Source organism: Lissotriton vulgaris, chromosome 1_1, assembly GCF_964263255.1.
Source record: "Lissotriton vulgaris chromosome 1_1, aLisVul1.2, whole genome shotgun sequence".
NCBI classification, from domain to species: domain Eukaryota; kingdom Metazoa; phylum Chordata; class Amphibia; order Caudata; family Salamandridae; genus Lissotriton; species Lissotriton vulgaris.
In genome coordinates this window covers 395,314,624-395,335,631 of record NC_141685.1, presented here as the reverse complement: position 1 = coordinate 395,335,631, position 21,008 = coordinate 395,314,624, and positions in this window count along the sequence as shown.

Here is a 21,008-nt window from a genome sequence, read left to right as displayed (position 1 = left end):
TAGATACCACACGCTCATATGCATCTATGGTTTTGTGGGAGATGGGAGCACAGAATGTGCTTTTCACCTTGAATTCCTTCTCTGTACTTAATTCTTTATCTGTGGGTGGAAGTGTGCTGAAAAAATTCTTTAACCTTAAATTGCGAAAGAATTTGAACAAAGCTATTTCGGTCTCTTCAGGATTAGATTTGTAAACTGGGACAAACGAAATTCCTTTATTCAATAAATTCATTTGTGCCTTGGTTAATGATTTGTCTGAGATGTTTATGACAAGTTCATTTTCTTCTTCTTGGATCTCAGTTCGCGTTCCGCTTCCGATTCCTTTGGTTTTTCTTTTTCCCCTCCTTGTTTTGGAGGTTCTACCATTGCGGATGTTGTCGGTGCGTTGTTTGCTGCCGAACTCACATCTAAAAAAGACTTATCGGTTTGTGTCTTTTGGCCTGTTTGTGGTGTCTTTTCTATCGGTCTTCTACTTTGAGTTGTTTCCGAATCTGATACAACACTCTCCTGAGACGATGTGATGTTGGTGGTAGGTTTTTGCCACTTCCGCTGGTTATACACTTCCGCCCAGCTATAGACTTCTTCCAACTTATAGTCTACTGTGTCTCTTTTGTATTTTTTGATTTTTCTGTCTTCAATCTCTTTGGCATATTTTTCCAATCTTTTGTTTATATCTTCCAATTGTGTGGTCAGATCATCATATTTATTGAGTTCACTTTTGACTGTTTCTAATTCAATTTCAACTTCTTTTAATTCCTTGGAAAGTTCCTCCACTATCAATAGAATCAGATCTAAACTGCACTTGTTTAAAATTTGGTACCACTTATTGAGAAAGGGTTTGTTGTTCCTGCAGAGCATTGGTTTAAGTGCTATTCTAAGGCCTCTTGGTATGCGCTTATTTCGGTGATAATGAATTAATGTAGTTGCATGTAATCGTTTATTAATTTCTCGTTTACTTATATACTCAAGTTGTTTCAATAGTTGATTTGCTGTGCTTAATTGTGGGCTGAAGGCTCTCGTTTCTTTAATCAATCCGTATATTTCCTCTGCTTCTTCTGTAGTGTACGCTAAGGTCTCTGCCTTATTGGTTGTAATTAATGCTATATCTTCCAAATTCATCCTTGTTTCTTGGGGTTGGTGCTAACTGTGGGGGGTAGACACACTGAGATATACTTATATTGATCAACAGTTGCACTCACTTTTGTTTTTGTATATCTTACTTCTTTTACTGGTTCATTTGGTGCCACAACCTTAAAAGTGTTTTGTCTAAGAACACTGTTCAATTGATAGATGATGGGTGAGAACAGGGGTACTATCCTCGGGTTTAGGGTGTGCACACGTTTTGTCACGGACCACTTTTAGTCCTCTTAATCCATAATATGCATTTCCAATGAAAAATTCTTCAAAGACAATATCCTTTATGTCATTTTTATTCGTGTATTTCTAATGATGCTTTCTCATTGAATACGTCATTTTCCAATTATTAGCAGGTTTCAATGGTACAACATAACACTTTGACCCAATGCATTTCGGGTACAGATGGACCCTTCGTCGGGGGTCTCTACGGAAGGAAATAAAGAATACATAATGAGCCCTAAGCTGCGTTCTAGGTAGATACATGACATACAACAAATCATGCCTTTTATCACTTAAAATAAACGAGTTGCTCGATACATGTCTGAAGATAACATTGAGCGCTAGAGGTTTAAAGATTGCCAAAATTCAAAAACAACTGTCATTTAAATTCAACATAACGCGCTTAAAACAAACAAAGATTCCTCTCGCATTTCTGTGGCATTAGTCACCCGTACTCACAGTGAAAATGTAGCGTTCCCGCTTCCTGCTCCTTTATCCAATACCTGCCGAGTTTAGATCGCTTGACGCTAACTCCCCTTATAGCTGCTCTGATAGGTTAATGACCCGATCACGTGGTCGCTGCATGTAAACTAACTAACATTGCGTCTATGTGAAAAAACTGAAAAATAACTCCCAAAACCCACTAAATCTGGCTTGTGTTTAATCAGCCTAAGTCAAAGTTAAACATTACCGGCCGTTATAATTTATTGCAAAACCTTCTCGAGGTTTTTAAATGTAAACCTTTTACGGGACCCAAATAGATTAGTGAAGGTTTTAAATTACTAAACATGTGCTCTCTTGTAGAAAATAATGAAATCTAACTATGAAACGCTATGTATTGTACTTATGCTCATGCAGATCTGCCTAGGGGTAAAAACGGTCGGCCATTTTGGAACGGTCAATAAGATTCACTGAAACTACAAGAGTTCTAAGTATGAAAGAGGTTAACTTATCTCACATAATAAATAATGCATCCATTATGTGGAAAGGGAAAAAAGAAGAACTTACAGCAAACATAGAGAAACTGAATACGGTACACGCCAGGATCAAGTTCACACATGTGATAGATCACCAAGAATTATCCTTTTTGGATGTCAAAGTCGCCATCAAACAGGGTCGAATACACACCAGTGTTCACATTAAAGAAACAGATCGCAACAGTGGGTTGCATTACTTAAGTTTTCATCACCAGGCTTTGAAACAACATCTCCCGATGTCTCAATTCATTCGGTACAAAAGAATTACATCAGACACCAAGGAAGCTTCTGAAACTATCGACAGACAGATCATGAAATTCGAGAAAAGAGGGTACCCTAATCAACTTCTGGAAGAATCAAAAAATAAAGTCATGGCTTTACCAAGAGAATCTTTACTGACCAAAAAAGATAAAAAGGATCAGAAACTCACAGTATGTGTTTTAAAATACTCCATGCAATCGGCCAGAATCACAAATATCATGAGAAAACATTGGGCCATCATCACCCAAGAACCAGATTTACAACCTTTATTTGCTAACCAAATAACATTTGCATACAATAGATCCAAGAATCTCAAAGAATTGCTCAAACATAAGAATAAAGAACCCAATGAACCCACATATAAAGGAATGCGAAAATGCGAAAATTGCACACATTGCAACAATGTGATAACAGGATCATCTTTCACACATCCTAGGACGGGTCAAGTGATACAATTAAAGCATTCAAGCACATGCGACACCAAAGGAGTTATATATGGCATCAAGTGCCCATGTGGCAAGTTATATGTGGGGCAGACGGAGCGTAAGGTCAAGGTAAGAATTACCGAGCACAAGAGTAACATCCGGTTAAAGAACACAAAATCCACAGTGGCAGCCCACTGGACAGAGTCAGGACATAACATCGCCCAGCTACGGTTCACTATATTGGAAGTGATTAAAGGCCGCCCAGATGTTGATACACATAAAATGAGATTGAGATCTGAATACTTTTGGATTAAAAAGATGGGAAGCCTTCAGCCAGATGGGCTTAATGACAGGTTGGAACTTACATGTTTTCTATAGACTTTGGATTTATGAGACAGGATTTGCCCTGACAGGGCGGAGGACATTGTGCTAAATTTCATGAAGTTGCAAGACATATTTTGCTTTAACATTAGTTGTGTTATATTCAGAACTGTTCTTTCATATTTGCATTATTTATTATGTGAGATAAGTTAACCTCTTTCATACTTAGAACTCTTGTAGTTTCAGTGAATCTTATTGACCGTTCCAAAATGGCCGACCGTTTTTACCCCTAGGCAGATCTGCATGAGCATAAGTACAATACATAGCGTTTCATAGTTAGATTTCATTATTTTCTACAAGAGAGCACATGTTTAGTAATTTAAAACCTTCACTAATCTATTTGGGTCCCGTAAAAGGTTTACATTTAAAAACCTCGAGAAGGTTTTGCAATAAATTATAACGGCCGGTAATGTTTAACTTTGACTTAGGCTGATTAAACACAAGCCAGATTTAGTGGGTTTTGGGAGTTATTTTTCAGTTTTTTCACATAGACGCAATGTTAGTTAGTTTACATGCAGCGACCACGTGATCGGGTCATTAACCTATCAGAGCAGCTATAAGGGGAGTTAGCGTCAAGCGATCTAAACTCGGCAGGTATTGGATGAAGGAGCAGGAAGCGGGAACGCTACATTTTCACTGTGAGTACGGGTGACTAATGCCACAGAAATGCGAGAGGAATCTTTGTTTGTTTTAAGCGCGTTATGTTGAATTTAAATGACAGTTGGTTTTGAATTTTGGCAATCTTTAAACCTCTAGCGCTCAATGTTATCTTCAGACATGTATCGAGCAACTCGTTTATTTTAAGTGATAAAAGGCATGATTTGTTGTATGTCATGTATCTACCTAGAACGCAGCTTAGGGCTCATTATGTATTCTTTATTTCCTTCCGTAGAGACCCCCGACGAAGGGTCCATCTGTACCCGAAATGCATTGGGTCAAAGTGTTATGTTGTACCATTGAAACCTGCTAATAATTGGAAAATGACGTATTCAATGAGAAAGCATCATTAGAAATACACGAATAAAAATGACATAAAGGATATTGTCTTTGAAGAATTTTTCATTGGAACTGAAGATTGGTCTGTAGCATCTTGTGCTGCTACGATCTCCCTTCTTGAATACAGGGATGATCGTGGAGGAACCCCACGATTCTGGGCAGCCTTTCAACACTGCGGCGTTGAGCACAGCCGTAAGGACTGGAGTCCAGAGAGGTTGGTTTGATTTAAAAAGATCTGGGGGGAGGTCGTCCGGACCTGGAGCCTTATTACAGGTCAGGCCGGATATACCTTTCTCAACCTCGCACATCGTGAACGGGGACAATGTTTCATTAATGTCTAACGATACCGTATGTAACTTTAACGCAGTGCTAGTAAATATGGACTCGAAATGCTGTACCCAGGCGTCTTCTGTTATATTTGTGCCAATAGCATCAGATCCTTCTTTTTCAAATAGGGGTTTGTTGATTATTCCCCAAAAATTTGAGATATTGCCTAATGTTTTAGGTTCAAGAAGCTCCTTCCACATGTTATCCTTAATTACCCTTTTCCGGTATGCCAAGGCCCGTTTATAATTAAGACGAAGGAGTCTGATTTGAGGTTGAACTCTTGGGGTGGAGTTCAGGGCCACCTTTAACTCTCGCGCCGCTTTCGAGCAAGAGCTGTCAAACCATCTCGGGTCTCTAGATGCTAACTTTTTAGGACGGGTAAACAGCAAGGTTCCCGCCTTTTTAGTAATGACCTTGAAGGCATTGAGTACGGTCTCTGGAGAGGACTCAATTGACGTGCATATTGCTAAATCAGGGGCACACAGTTCCTGGATGTTATCATAAAATACCACTGGGTCAACCTGGGACCACTTGATTCGGCGCCTACCGTCTGTAGCTTTCAATGCACCAGGTGCTAATTTCTAACCGTGTTGGATGATTAAATCACCACCAAGGCGTACATACACAGGATTATGATCCCTGAATATATTACATTTAATTTTAAACTCCTTAACAAACAATTTTAGGCCTGTAGATTTAAGAAGATGGTCAATGAAGGAGTCCCCGTTATGACCTTTGAAGGAGGGAACAGGCTGTTTACAAACGTCATCTACCAGGGACATGGCTGAAATCAAATCTAATTCGTTGAGTAGATTGTTGAGCACCTCTCCCTGCTGCGAGTGCTCAAAATGAAGCCCCCCCATCTTAGCACATCCCAGTTCTCCCATGCAGGTCAATGCTGGATCTCCACACGGTCTCAGGTTAAAGTCACCTAGTACCATAAGGCGATACATGGAAGATCCGCAATATTGTTTAACAAATTCTCCCAGTAAGGTAATCTTGCAAGAACCCTCAGGATGCACTGCATTATAAAAATTAATCAGGCAAAGATTTGTGCTCCCTTGCTTTAAAACGATAGCTTGGAGTTCTGGATGGGGAGAGCGTATTTCCTTTATTTTGCATTTCAGGGCCAAGGATGTATAGATGACCAAACCACCCTTGGCTCTGCCCATAGACGAGGGTAATGCAGGGACGAAAAAAGCTTTATAGCCCTCTAGGAATAAGTTGCATTCCACCATCCATGTCTCCTGTAGACAAATCAGTGGCTATTGCTTGATAAACCAGACCCACTTTGGGTTGAGGAACTGCCCTGCCAAGCCTGCAATATTCCAAAAGATAATGTTGTGTACTGCAATCTCGGGGGAATCCTCCGGGCTGGCAGGCGGCTGAACCTCTGGTTGAGCAATAGGGCCAACCTTAGGGATGGCTGGCTGGGATATAGAGGGGAAATAGTAGGCTGTTTGTCCCACAATACAGCAACCAAATCATTCCCGGGGCTCAGTCAGTCGCACTCTTCTAAGCCTGAAAGAGCAGGAAATCTATTTGGCCCCTGGTGAGTTGATTTTATGGAATACCCCTCTAAGATAGAATTGCTTGGGATGTGTGGGGTTGTGTCTTTCTGTATGAAACGATGGTTAGGGCCATGGCGGTTGTCATTGCGAAGTAGCTCAGGGTTGTAAAAATAGCCTAGGGGGAGGATCTGGATGGTTGGTCCCATGTGCGGCTGGGTGGACCGGGATTATCTCAGTATTCTTTCTGCTATCATACAGTTATTAAAATTTATGATAATACAGTCACCCTCCCCTTTTTTCCTGGTGTTACCCACCCAGTTCACTCGGCAGACCATTATGATGTTCTGGTCTACCCACATGCCCACAGAAGTGTTTCTCGAGAGCCAGTGTGTAACCTTATTCTTAAACTGACTAAGATCTTCCCCGATGCCATGATGTAAAGATGGAACATTCCCCAAGATCACCACCAGCGGGGTAGATTCCGGGGGTAAGTTGATGAAAGTATATATTTTTTTTTAGGGGCGGCAAAGTGATTACCTATGGAGTTACCGGGATAATCTACTGGGCGGCTGGAAGCATGTGTTTGTTCTGGAGCTAGGGGGGTGCTAGCCCCAGTTCGGCATTCCCCAGATCCTCCCACTACTTGCCCCATAGGATTTGTGGCCGGGGTTCTATGATGGTTAATGAGAGTTTTAATCCCCTGTTCGTCAGCTCGATCTTTGGGGCCTGCGATGGAATCTAATCTAGTTGGATTGATGTTAGTTTGTTTAACAATTTCGGGCGGTGATACAGATTTCAAGTACCCTAGTAAATTCCGTTCTATGTCATTTAATTTAGTCACAATAGGTGCCAGTATTTCCTCTAATAAATTAAATAGAAGAGATTGCATAGTTTCTAGTAGGGGATGTAGATCCGACAGCTCCTTTACCACCTGGGAGCGTCTTATAGCGGGGGATGGCGTTGATGGGATATTGGGTTTAGGTTTTTTCGCTTAGTTGGCAATAGCGTTACCCTTTCTTTTTCTTGTCACGATTAAGCTACAGTCGTCCTTTTGTTCCTGCTCGATGACCTGCCCGTTATTGGTGGCATAATGCGCGGCTACAATTTTTTGAACAGGGACACCCACTCCTATAGTATCACTAAAGAGAGGGACCTGCCTATTAAATATTATCACTTCAGGGGATAGGGGCCTGTGCTGTAACACCCCCACACACTCTAAGGCATGGTGCAACTGGTCCTCCACAGGGATGTCCCCTTCTACGTCTGCAGGGGGTAAGGTACCGCCCAGAGCGGGGGTCTGTAATGCCTTGGCACTCTCCTTGGCGCCAATAGATAGAAGGGTCAGGGCGCCTGTAGGAGACATGGACAAGTGTCTATTAACCATCTCAATTTCTTTGTGGATCACCGACACGGCCCTCAATAGATATGCATCCATTGTAGAAACTGTAGGTTTAACAGTCCCTGAGGGTCCTGAACCAGGGGCCTGGTTATTTTTCCTCCCCATATCGACCCCAGTAAAAATAAACACCAGGTTGAACAGTGGACAAGAATTTAAGTTACTGCGACCAGTTGGCAGGGCGGGATCAGTGTACGGCTAGAGGGAGGTGCAATAAATCAATGGCAATGGATTAAATGTCAAATATAAAAATGAACAATAAAGAGAGGAAAAAGTTGAGAGGGAAAAAAGCCAAATGACCTGTCCCAGCCCAGCCTCCTCCGGCCCACGACGGCCACAGACGGCCCGCCCTTTGCCCGGGCTTCGCCCGGCGAGCGCCCGTGCGCGTCCCGCGGGGCGGGAGAGACTAGATGTTTAAATCCTCCCAGTGAAGCAGAGGGGGGGCAGCAACTCGGGACTCAGCCCTGATGTCTCCTGGGGCAGGCAGTCCTTCCTCACAGCAGCAGCCCCGTTACAGAGCGAAGCGTCTCCCGCGAAGCGGGAGGCGCAAGCAGGAATTTAATCTCCCGGTGAAGCAGAGGGAAGGGCAGCAACTCAGGACTCAACCCTGATGTCTCCCGGGGCGGGCAGTCCTTCCTCACAGCAGCAGCCCCGTTACAGAGCAAAGCGTCTCCCCAGTCGTTTTATAGGGCCACGTTTCCAACAGCAAAAACACATTTATTGTTGTTTTAAGAGTCTGCAAAGGCCCAGACATGATACTATAAGGGCTTAAATAAACAAAATTGTACATATTTATTTCTAACACAACCTTTCTACCTTTGTTTCCTTTAATTATTAGTCAAGGCTAATTAACACAGTTCTGAAACAAATCTAAAATTGCTTTCTATTTATGTATTCTGCTATGCACAGATATGGGCTAGGGTTTTAGGTGATTTTTGCTTTAAATACCAGTGGTGCCGGTAGAAAACGTGTCCCGCTGCAACCCTAGGGTATATATGAAAATTGACGTGCCTCTTACTTCACTAGCACCATTGTCATCAGGGTGTGGGCAGGAATGTTTCTCGGTATATGTTTAAAAACTCTTACTTTCAATAAATACTTCTCTATGCCGTGATATCATGTGCTAAGGTGAAACGCATTACCCTGTTAAAAAAATACGCTTACACAAAGGTGTAAGTTTACTTCTATGAATCAGGCCCACAGTGTAGAGTCAAAAAAACAAGAAGGGATCTAATTTTGTTGTTTTTTAAATTTGCAAAGTTGGCTTTTGCCAGCTACAAACAGTTTCTTACATACATTTTTCATGTTTTTAAAAAAATATGTAATAGATAAAAAGTCTTGTAAAATGCTGGTCTGATCGAAAAAAGCACGCAACCCTGAATTTTGCAATATAATTGTTTGGTAGAAAAAAAACAAAAAAAAATATTTCACCTATAGGCAAAGTTCTGTGAAGCCAACAAACTTTGCAACATTGTGTAGTTTGTCAACTTTGCAAAAATTTGTCAGCGGAGTCACATTCCCAGACCCCTAATCTAGTCCTGAAAGAGTTCTCTATCCCCAGTTTAAATATGATGATATGCACAAAAAAAATAACTTAGAATTGAATATATATTTATAATTAACCTAAAGAATACAAGATGAGGAAAACAATTCAACCCCACACTCCATAAGTCCGCTCTCCAAGGGAATGAATTACCCAGAGAAAAAGATGAGGCGAATTACATTTGTAGATGAAACGGTTACACATTTCACTTTTCTAAACACAAACATGCCCAGGTCGACAGCAGCTGCCAGGACCATATGGCAGGTACCCTGAGTCACTCTAGACGGGCACGCGGGTCTGAAGGCGTCCGTTCCATTTTGCTGAACAGTACGAGTTCATTATTAAATGAACTGAAGCTATCAATTTGTCTAATGACAAGAGACATAATATGTTTATTATAATCAGACTGTACGACAGTGCCTCTCACTCGGCCGTTTTAGGCGCCAGACTGCTTCCTTGACAACCGAAGGTCTCGGGTTCAAATCCTTGGAAGGTCACCTGTATCTTTAATCTTTCAAAGCTTGATAAAATGATGAGAACTAATTGTAATTGAGAGAGAAAATGTATTTATATTGCAGCTTTGTATCGCATCCCATTTGCCGGGCCAAGCAGTACATTTTTTTTCTCATCTACTTTTGTCATGAGTAGATTTCTTCCTAAAAATGAAAATAAGTTTTAAAACTTATATCAAAGGCAAACATATTTTTTATGAATATACATCAGGCTTAATCAGAGGAAATAGAGGATTGGATGTTCACAGCAAGAAAGTTATTAGGATATACACGAGTTACTTTTCAGGAAACCCATCTTTTCCTCCTCAGAACAACATAAGTTGCCAAAAATCTCCTAAACTGGGTGGGAGGAGTGGACCGGACTTGCCTTTAGCCTTACTAGGGCAAATGCTTGGTTGGCTGCTCCCCTGCTGATTTGGGATTGCTTCGCATCATATATTAATAAGAACAGTGGCTCCCTTAGAAGAGAATTTTGAAAACGGTTTTAAGATCTGTGGAAGGCTTGAAAAGCCCACTCTTATGCAGGGCTGGCTTTAGCGCTGGTGGCGCCTGGTGTGCCAATCATTTTTGGCGTCCCCCTTGTCGCTTTGCCCCCCAATGAACACAGGAGCCAGGAGTATAGAACAGGCACGTCTTTATTTTACCATGCCATCTAACTGAAACTCGTACCCTCTTCCTTCCGCTACCGCCCACGCCCCTTCCTTCCTTGCCTGCCCTGTCCCTAGACAGAGGTCAGGCACAACGATACAACACCTCCCCCTTTTGTACAAAGTCTTACTGTCTCTCAGATCTCTTCAATGAGGGCCTTTGGTCGTCTGGCTTGCCTCCTGGGGCGACCAAGTTGCTCCTGCATCTTGGTGCGGAGGTCCATAATGTCGTCAGGTCTCACTGGGCTACAGTGATCTCGGTCACTGTTTTCACTTTGGCTCATTGAGTCAGTGGAAAATTCATGTGGCTGGACTTCATCGTGGCTGTTGGAGTTGCACTTTTTGAAGTGTGAGATATTTCGGGTAATCCGTTTGTGGTCAGCCTCGGCTGTGATCATAGTTCCTTTCCGGCTACTGACTTTTAGGGGATGTGCAAGGCAGCGACTGTCCGCGTTCGTTCTTCGGTCACGCCGGACCATCACCCAATCACCTTCTTGGATGTCGGTGTGTTTGGCCCGTCTGCGCCGGTCAGCACAGGTCTTCATTTGTAGTTTCTTGTCGTAATCTATCTTGACTAGTTTGTCATGATCGACATTTACAGTCTGTGGTTGGAGAGTACTGTCCAGTGTGGGCAGTCAAGTGCGGGGAATTCTTCCTAGCATCAAGGTGGCTGGACATTGATTGGTGGTGTTGTGAGGCGCGGTGCGATAAGCCCGCAGCACTTCGTTCAGAGCTTGCTGGATATCTCGATGAGCTAGTTCCGCTTGTTGAACCGCCTTTTTCAGAGTTCCCATAAAGCGCTCCCCCATGCCATTAGCTTGAGGCCACAAAGGTGTGATCTTCTGGTGCTTGAAGTTGAGGTGGTTTGCGAACTCTGCAAATTCATGGCCATTGAACGGCGGCCCGTTATTGGATTTGACTTGCAACGGGATGCCCCACGCTGCAAAGATCTCGTCGAGAACTGGGATCACTGTGGTCGCTCTGGTGGATGACACTATGTGTGCGAATGGAAATCGGGATTATTCATCCATGATGACGACAATGTACTGGCCTGATTTTAGAGGGCCGAAGAAGTCAATGGCGACCTGCTGCCATACCCCTTTCGGCAGCTCTGACATTTGGAGAGGAGCTGGTGGTTCTTCACGACTCACTAGTTGGCACGGGACACAGCCTTTGAGGGTGGCCTCCACCATTTGATCAAGTGTCGGGAACCAGACGCGTTGCCGTAACTCCTTCTTCGTGGCACTTATGCCTCTGTGGCCTTCATGAGCGAGGTTGATCACTCCTTGTCGTAGTCCTTGTGGAATCACAATCCTCCCCCCTCTCAGGAGCAGACCATCTTCACTGATAGACAGCTCTGCAAGATGAACTGCCGCACCTCGAGAAAGCCTGGCCGCTTAACCAGACCACAGACAACAGGACCACCCTCAAGCGCGCCACCAGCAAAATGATCGGCGCCACCAAGAAGACCGCACTCAAAGAACGACTGGACAACAACGCCCACGACAGCAAGGAACTCTTCAGCATCGTCAAAGAGTTCTCCACCCCCAGCGCCGGAAACAACAACATCACTCCCTCGCAAGACCTCTGCAACTCACTCGCCTCGTTCTTCCACCGCAAGATCGCCGACATACACAACAGCTTCGACGCACAGACCACGCACCCTACCACCGAACCAACGCCCGCCACCACCACCCTCTGCAACTGGACCCCGATCAGCACCGAAGACACCACCCGCACGATGAACTCCATCCACTCCGGATCACCAACCGACCCCTGCCCACACCACGTCTTCAACAAAGCAGACACCATCATCGCACCCCATCTCCGGGACATCATCAACACCTCCTTCCACACCGCCACCTTCCCGGAGAGCTGGTAGCACGCCGAGCTTACCGCCCTCCTGAAGAAACCAACGGCGGACCCCACCGACCTCAAGAACTACCACCCCATCTCGCTTCTTCCTTTTCCCATCAAAGTCATCGAGAAGACCGCCAACAGACAGCTCGCCGCCTTCCTCGAGACGAACGGATCCCTCGACCCCTCGCAGTCCGGGTTTCGGGCCAACCACAGCACCGAGACAGCCCTGATCGCAGCCACCGACGACATCAGAGCCCTGATTGACAACGGGGAAACAGCGGCCCTCATCCTCCTGGACCTCTCTGCGGCGTTCAACACTGTCTGCCACCGCACCCTAGTGCAGCGCCTCAGCAACATCGGAATCCAAGGGAAAGCACTGGAGTGGATCATCTCGTTCCTCGCCGGAAGAACCCAGAGAGTCAGCCTACCCTGTTCAGATGCGAGGCCACCAAAGTCATCTGCGGCGTACCACAGGGACCCTCCATCAACCCAAGCCTCTTCAACGTCTACATGAGCCCCCTCGCAGCCATCGCACGCCAACACAACCTCAATATCATCTCCTACACTGACGACACCCAACTGATCCTCTCCCTCTTCAACGACCCCGCCACTGCCAGAGCCAGCCTACACGAAGGGATGAAAGACGTCACTGACTGGATGAAGAACAGCCGCCTGAAACTGAACTCAGACAAGATGGAAGTCCTCATCCTGGGATCATCACCCTTCGCCTGGGATGACTCCTGGTGGCCCCCTACCGTGGGCACCGCTCCCAAGCCAACGGACCACGCACGCAACCTGAGTTTCATCCTGGACTCCTCCCTCTCGATGACTAGACAAGTCAACGACGTTTCCTCATCATGCTTCAACACCCTGCGCATGCTCCGCAAGATCTTCAGATGGATACCCAGAGAAACCAGGAAGACCGTGACCCAGGCACTCGTCACCAGCCGACTGGACTAGGGAAACACCCTCTATGCCGGAACCACAGCCAAACTTCAAAAAAGACTCCAGCGCATCCAGAACGCCTCCGCACGACTCATCCTGGACATCACCCTACAAAGCCACATCACAGGACACCTGAGAGACCTGCACTGGCTCCCCGTCAGCAAGAAAATCATGTTCAGACTCCTCACCCACGCACACAAGGCTCTCCACGACCTGGGCCCCAAGTACCTCAACGACCGCATCACCTTCTACACACCCACCCGCCAGCTACGATCGACCAGCCACAACCTCGCCACAGTACCACGCATCCGCAGAGCCACCGCCGGAGGAAGATCCTTCTCCTACCTGGCAGCCAAGACTTGGAACTCCCTCCCCACCCACCTGCGGCGAGCCCAAGACCATCACACCTTCAGGAAGCAGCTCAAGACCTGGCTGTTCGAGCAGTAACACACCCCTCTCCCCCAGCACCTTGAGACCCTCCCGGGTGAGTAGCGTGCTTTACAAATGCCGTGATTGATTGATTGATTTATTGATTGATTGATTCCTGGACGTGTTTGAAGGCTACGAGGTCGCGGACACTCTGACTAGAGTTCTGGGAATGGTCTCTCACATGGCGCCAGGAGTTGCTGCGTATGCGACCCATGACATCTTGCAGGACTGAGTCTTGGGTGGGTGCTTCCCGGATTGCCTCTAGTGGAACTGTAGGTGGGCAGGCGGTGTTGATGACAAAATGAATGTACTCTTCTGCCAGTGAGTGTTCCACACCAGTGAGTGTTTGAGGGTGTCGGGACATATAGTGAGCCGGATTTTCTGCCTTCCTCGGTTTATGGATGATGGTGTAAATGTAGTCCGGGAGGCGCAGTCCCCATCGTTCAATGAGCGGAGGCATCTTAGCTTTGGGATTGTCAAAGATGATGACAAGGGCTTGGTGGTCCGTGATGATGGTGAAGCGTTTGCCGTATACGAAAAGATGAAAGTGTTTGCATGCCCACACCACCGCTAAGCTCTCTTTCTCTGGTTGGGAGTACGCTTTCTCGGTGTCAGTGAGACTGCGACTGGCATAAGCAATGATGTAGCGTTGGTCTGAGTCCTCCTGATATTGCGCCAGAATGGCGCCTAGGCCCACGGGGCTGGCGTCGACAGTAATTTCCGTTCTCTTCCTGGTGTCAAAGTAGGCAAGGTTGATGGCTGAGCTGACGGCATGTTTGATTTTGTTGAAAGCGTGTTCACATGCTGCTGTCCATGTGAATGGCTGACCTTGTCGGGTGAGCTCCCTGAGGGGATGGCTGATAGTAGCGTAGTCCCGGTTGAAGCATGCACAGTAACTTGCCATTCCGAGAAATGAGAGGCGATCACTGACATCCCGTGGCGTTGGAGTGTCTGCCAAGGCAGACACCTTCTCTGGGTCCGGTTTCATACCGTCTCTGGAAAAGATGTGACTGTAGAATTTTAAGGTTGTCCTATGAAATTCACATTTATCTGCGTTCAGGGTTAGGTTGGCGTTCAGCAACGCATGGCATACTCTGTCCAGAGCAGTATCATGCTCAGTCTGGTGCTTTCCAAATACTAAAAGGTCGTTGCTGTAATTGAAAGCGTTGGGGATCCCTTGGATGACTCACCGAATGGCTTCTTGGAAGATCATGATGTACTGTGACTTGTCATGTAACTCCAGCTGATGGTAACCTTTGTTAAGATCAAGTTTCGAGAATACTGTGGCTCCATTAAGATGAGCGATCATAACGCTAATGTGCGGTCCCGGGTGGCGTTCTTGGGCGCACGCATGTCCACACATAGACGCACTTTATTGCCTTGTCCTTTCTTGGGCACTACTACTACCGTTGATACCCAAGGGGTTGGCCCCGACGTGTGCTCGATGATGTCTGTCTTTAGGAGGTCTTGAAGTTCATTGTCTACTGCTTGCTGTAGGTGAAAAGGTACCTTCCTGTGGTGTTGGGCCACTGGAGTAACACGTTCGTCGATATGTAGTTTTACTTTGAATTGGTTGAGCTTACCTAGCCCTTTGAAGAGGTTCGGAAATTTTGCAACAATGTCAGGGGCATCTTCTGCCATGTAGAGAAGTTCCACGAGCTTCAGTCTTTCAGCCGTTGGCAAGCTGAGCAAGCAGTCAGCTAGGTCCGGGCCTTCAACGACATGAACATAGGCTGGGAATTGTCGGTCTTTGTATGATAGGGTTGTGCTGAAACGGCCTAGGCATGGCAGTGGCTTTTTGGACATCCACGTGAATATTCAGAAGGCTGCCGGTTCTAGTTTAGGCCGTGGTTTCATGCTCTGATACTCAAGCGCACAGATGTAGTTTAGAGATGCTCCCGAGTCTAGGAAAAACTTTGCAGGGTGGTCTCCTATCCGGATGTCTAGCTTCGGGTACTTCTTTAACCGGTCTGGGTCTAACACCATACAGATATACTCGTCACTGTCTTGTGACACAGGTGTGTGTGACAATGACTAGCTGGAGGTCGATCTTTGTGATCGATATGAGCTTACCGACCGGACACTTGATCGGGAAGAACTAGAGGAGCGTTCTTCTCTTCCTTTTACTGCACGAGCGTGGTGTTGTGTGGCAGATTGGGGTTTGGATGATCATTGCCCTGAACGTTGAGTCTGACAGACCATTTCAAGGTGATTCTCCCTGTCGCAGCGATGGCATTGCTGACCGATAGCTGGGCATTGTCCTGAATCAGGGTAATCCTGGCCGCATCTGTAGCACGCTGGTGTTTTTTTGCTGGGTTTAGTGTGTCGCGACTCATGTTGTGATGACGTTCTCCGGGAAGTCGTGAAGCGTGTTGGCTTACTTGGCCTGCGATGATCTGTCCTGTGTTTCATTTCCTTGTGTGCTTGCATTCTGAATGCTTGTTCCTTCCTCTCGGTCTTATGGGTCTCCATCTTCCTTGCGTGATCTTCCGCTTGGCTGTTGATTCGTGTCATTTCTTGAATTTCTTCGAGGGTGTAATGTTTCTTCAGCAGTCGCCGGCGTAGTGATTCGGATTGGCAGCCTTCAATTATGCGGAGCCGCAGCGCGTCTTCAGTGTTGAGATTGTCGAATTCACAGTGGCGAGCTAGCCTTCTGATGCGCACGACAAAATCACACATGCGCTCATCTTTCTCTTGGGTGGCTAGATTGAACGTGTAACGTTCGTAGTCCAGGTTGCGTTTATGTAGAAACCTTCCATCAAGGGCTCCCTTTACGTCGTCATAGGGGGCGGTAACTGCGTTCGGCAGCTCTTTGATGATCTGCGCAATGTCTTTCCCCACCAGGTTTCGCAGGGCTATTAACTTCTGCTTGGGGTCCTGTACTTGAGACCCGGTCAGTTCTTGGGGTTCTGGTGGCCGCAGGTAGGGTACTCCCATGTGTGCCTGAGGAACTGGTGCCAGCAGTGGTGGGTTACTTGGGGCTGCTGAACCTGGTGGGTTGCCTGGAGCCACCAGTCATCACCCCGAGGCACCTGTCGAGCTAGTGACAGACATCTCGGTTCAATGGGGTCACTTAGTTGGCTGCTGCCGTTTAATTTGATGTGATTTGTGTTTCCTCAGTGTCCTCTCGGTGGCTTAGGTGTAATAACTTTGGTGGTGCCTGACCTCAAAATGGCCAACCTTCAAAAGTCACCTTCTCTGGCCAGTGCCTGACCTCAAGATGGCCGCAACTCGGGACGCACTGCACTGTCTTTAAGTTAGGTTTTCTTTTCTTCTCGCTTTAATGTCCCTCAATTCGCAGGATATGTATATTTGCTGGGTGTTCCAGCACTCAGGACTCACCCTTATGCCTTTGCATTCACTATGCAGAGTTAGGAGTCTTCACCGGCGCTGTCGGCCATTTTCGCGCCGTTTCCGTGGCCCAGGGTTGCCAAAATCGCGGTTTGTTGGATCGAGGGATTTTGGGCAGTCACGGCCGTCGCCGCCGCTGCAAGATTCACCGTTTCGGAGCTTTCGCGCTCCTGGGCAGCACCCGACGCGACGCGTGGAGCGTTTTCCGTTTTCGCGCTCTTCCACGTTGCCGGTAGCAGGCTGCAGGCTCTCTGTGATCGGCCGTGCACGGACGGCTGGGGCTGTCTCAGCATGCAGTGGGTGTCGGAAGATCCCATCCTCGTCGCCAGTGTCGCTTTGCCCCCCAATGAACACAGGAGCCAGGATTATAGAACAGGCACGTCTTTATTTTACCATGCCATCTATCTAACTGAAACTCGTGCCCTCTTCCTTCTGCTTCTGCCCATGCCCCTTCATTCCTTGCCTGCCCTGTCCCTAGACAGAGGTCAGGCACAACGATACGACACCCCTCCATCATTGCCTCCTCCTCGGATTCCCTCACATCTCCCCAGCGAAAGTGCCCGTCATCTCTCCATAGCCTCTGTCTCACATACATTTCATTTGTTTTAAAGCGCTGGTAAAGGCTGGCTTTACTAATGCACTCGGCTATTCACAGAAAATACAGATCTGTTCGCTGCAGCAGGCATTAACCCTCTGCCCTACTTTCTGGCACTAGACAAAACTCAGATTTCTCTCTCTAGCAAGAACATTAATCACAAGATTTATTGTGACATTTTTATTTCTGCTTGAAAGCTGGACCCACAAGGAACTCTTCAGCAGGTGCTTTTAAATCGCTAGTACTAAACACAGCGCCCCCCCACTCAGGGTCAGTGTTGTGGTAGGTTAGTAGCAAAAAACACAGTTGATGGACAGAATGTAGAACAATGTCATACATTCACCCCAGTACAAGGATCTGGGCTACTGGTAGGTTAGTAGTCCTGCTCCCCTATACCACCCATATGTACATACACCCCATCCTCTGGCCAGGCGTGGCCAGATGCTTTAAATAAATGGGAGTAGACCACTCAGGGTCTCACTCCGACACTGGCCTACCAGTATTTGAAATACCAGTATTTGTAAAGCGCACAGCTACCTCCGAAAGTAGTGTCCGGCGCTGGGGGCCCTTGGGAAGATTAAGCAAGCTATTGCCCAGAGTCAGATGGTGCTGGGCTGACCTGCTGCCGGTGCCGGGGATCGAACTGTGAGCCCCACATTCTAGCGTCAGTCGCCCTGGCTGCTGCGCCACACCTCTTCCACTACTGAGTGGATAGCGTTATTTTGAGGGACCTGGGAGTGGTGCCTACACACATGGGGTATTAGTAGGCCATCATAACCCAACACCACACTGGCGACGAAGGATATGAGCCCCCACATATCCTATACCACAGAGTACCTGCAAAGGCGGTGTCCAGCAGCCTCCTGCATCACCACGTGAAGTGCTGCAGCAGCCAGACGAAATCCAAAGCCATTGCGAGGCCGAAGGTACCGCTCCTGCGGCTGGTATCCTCTCCCTCTCAATCAAAATAATGTCAGGGCAGGTGGCTGGATGGATCCAAGCCGGTACGTGGAAGTACAGGAGCACAGAAAGGAAGAACTCCACAGTGAATAGTGAGTCGGTCCAGGCCCTACTCATCGTGCAAGGACACACGTGAGGTCGGACCGCTCCTCGAACAAAGGAGGGACTCATTATGACCCAGCTGGTCCCACACACGCCAGCTCTGCACCTATCCAACTCCTCACAATCACAATCCAAAACAAGCAGTGGTACCTGCAAGAAGAGGGAAAAAAAGAGAACAATAAAAGTCATAAAAAAACAATAAGACAAGACCCCCCCACAATCGAACAGAAGGTGAAGCTCCCAGAAAAGCTCAAATCAGTACCACCAGTTATAGCAACACAAGGCATGGAGTGACCAAAAATCGTGTAAGACCCTAAACCAAGGCATGCAAGCCTTGAACTAGGCCCGAGCCCCAGCCAACATGGCAGATGAAGGTTAGCAGCCAACCCCCACACAACATGCCCTCATAGGGGTGCTACCACTGTTCAATGAGCTGGCGGACCGAGCAACTGCGTCCCCACAATGGAAAATATTGATTGGGCGACTTGAGAACTATTTATTCACCACAAGGGGGACAGATGCTACTGTCAAGAGGTCACTAGTTCTCCATCATGCAGGAGAAGAGAAATACAATTGTTCAACCACCTACCAGATACCGGACCAGCCACCGACTTCGACGCGGCAGTAAAAGCACTCAATGACCACTCCGATCCCCAGTTAAACCGGCATTTCGAAAGGATCTAGCTATGCCACACCTACCAACGAGAGGGGGAGTTCATCCACATTTTTTATGCAAGGTTACAGGAGCTAGCAAGCACCTGCACAGAAGATGACCTTTTAAAAAAAATTGGGGTCCAGCTGATACAAGGATGCTGAAATAAAACTCTCCAGAGCCTAATCCTGTCCCTACCAAATATCTTCCTCAATGACATCTTGATCCTGGCACGATTGCATGACCTGTCTGTGGCCCACCCCAACTAAATGGACCCGGTTAGCATACAGACCCCGGAAAAGCCTGCAAACATCAAGACCAAATGACCCAATGCCATTCGGACTAAAGGCCGTGGTGACACAACCAATGGGAGAAAGCTCCAACTGGTCAAGCTGAGGTGCATGTATTGTGGCTGCGAAGAACACCCGATCAGTGACTGTCCGGAACAAGGTCTCACCTGCTCTAATTGCGGAATCCAGAATCACTTTGTGTCAGTCTGCAGGAAGAAGCTCAGATACAACAGGTCTCCGTCACAGATAAGACGCAACTCTCTCTTACAATATGATGTGCCAAATGAGGCAAAAGCCCTGACGAGACAGAGTAGCCGCCAAGAGGACTCATCCCCGAAAGAAGAGGAGGATGAAGAAACGTTCATCTCATTCATGAGGGTGCTGAAGCGCAACAGGAGGCTGTATACCATGTGCACTGTCCAAGTAGCAGGGTTAGAAGTAAAAGCCATCATTGACCCGGACCATTAGTCATTGTAATGTGCGTGCAACAATAGAACCTTCTCTGGCCCAGGCCTCAGCTAGCACCATCCTGCACCAAGATCTTCGCATACCTCTACCTCTCCACGGATGGATGTCAGTACCAGTCCAATCTGAGGATCAGGAAGTCATGACAACATTTCATGTCATTGACCAAGAAGCCAACACGCTGATCGGCAGCCACACAGCAGAGGATCTCTGCCTCATGTCCTTCGCCAAGAGAGTGAGATCACACCAAATCGATGAGCTGTTAAACCAATTTCCTGAACTGTTCAGAGGCCTCAGTTTCTTAAATATCCCCGGTAAAACTACATATCGAACTTGCACCTGACCCCACATTGGCTTTATTAGTATATTCCAAGCATTTACCAAAACCAGTCAGATGACTTGTAGATATGGGCCTGCTACTAGCCAGGTGAAGGGTTGCGATTTGCTGGTCCCGGGACCGACATCCACTACTGTTAGCTGGTCAAGAGATATGATGTACTGTATTCACAAACAGAAAATTACAGCAAGCTTCGCCCCCCATGCAGCCAGCCCAAAAAAGTTTGGGCACCGTATCAGACCTACCTGACATCTAGGGATAGTGGGAAGGATAGCAAACACACCCCTGTAAATGAGATACAGGGCAGGGGGTAACTAGTTATTAAGCACGTAGGTTACTACTAGGAATTACACAGAGGTCTGATATCTCGCAGGTTGTCCTGGGTTGCGGCTGCATACAGAGAAGGCGAAAAGTGTGTCTGCACGTTGCAACGCGTAGTTGTTGTAATACTTTATTCGATAACACAGTGTCATAAAAGTGAATACAATTTACAATTCCATCACGAAAGGTAAAATGGATAAAACAAATTTCAAAATACAAAAGCGAAGAAGCGAGTTAAAAAACGAATTAAAATACACATCGGTAATAAAAACAAGTCCAGTCTAGTGTGTTCCAGAGCTATAAAGTGCAAATTAGTAAAGTGCTAGATGATATAATAACACAATTATATCGCTTGGTATCCTACCCCAT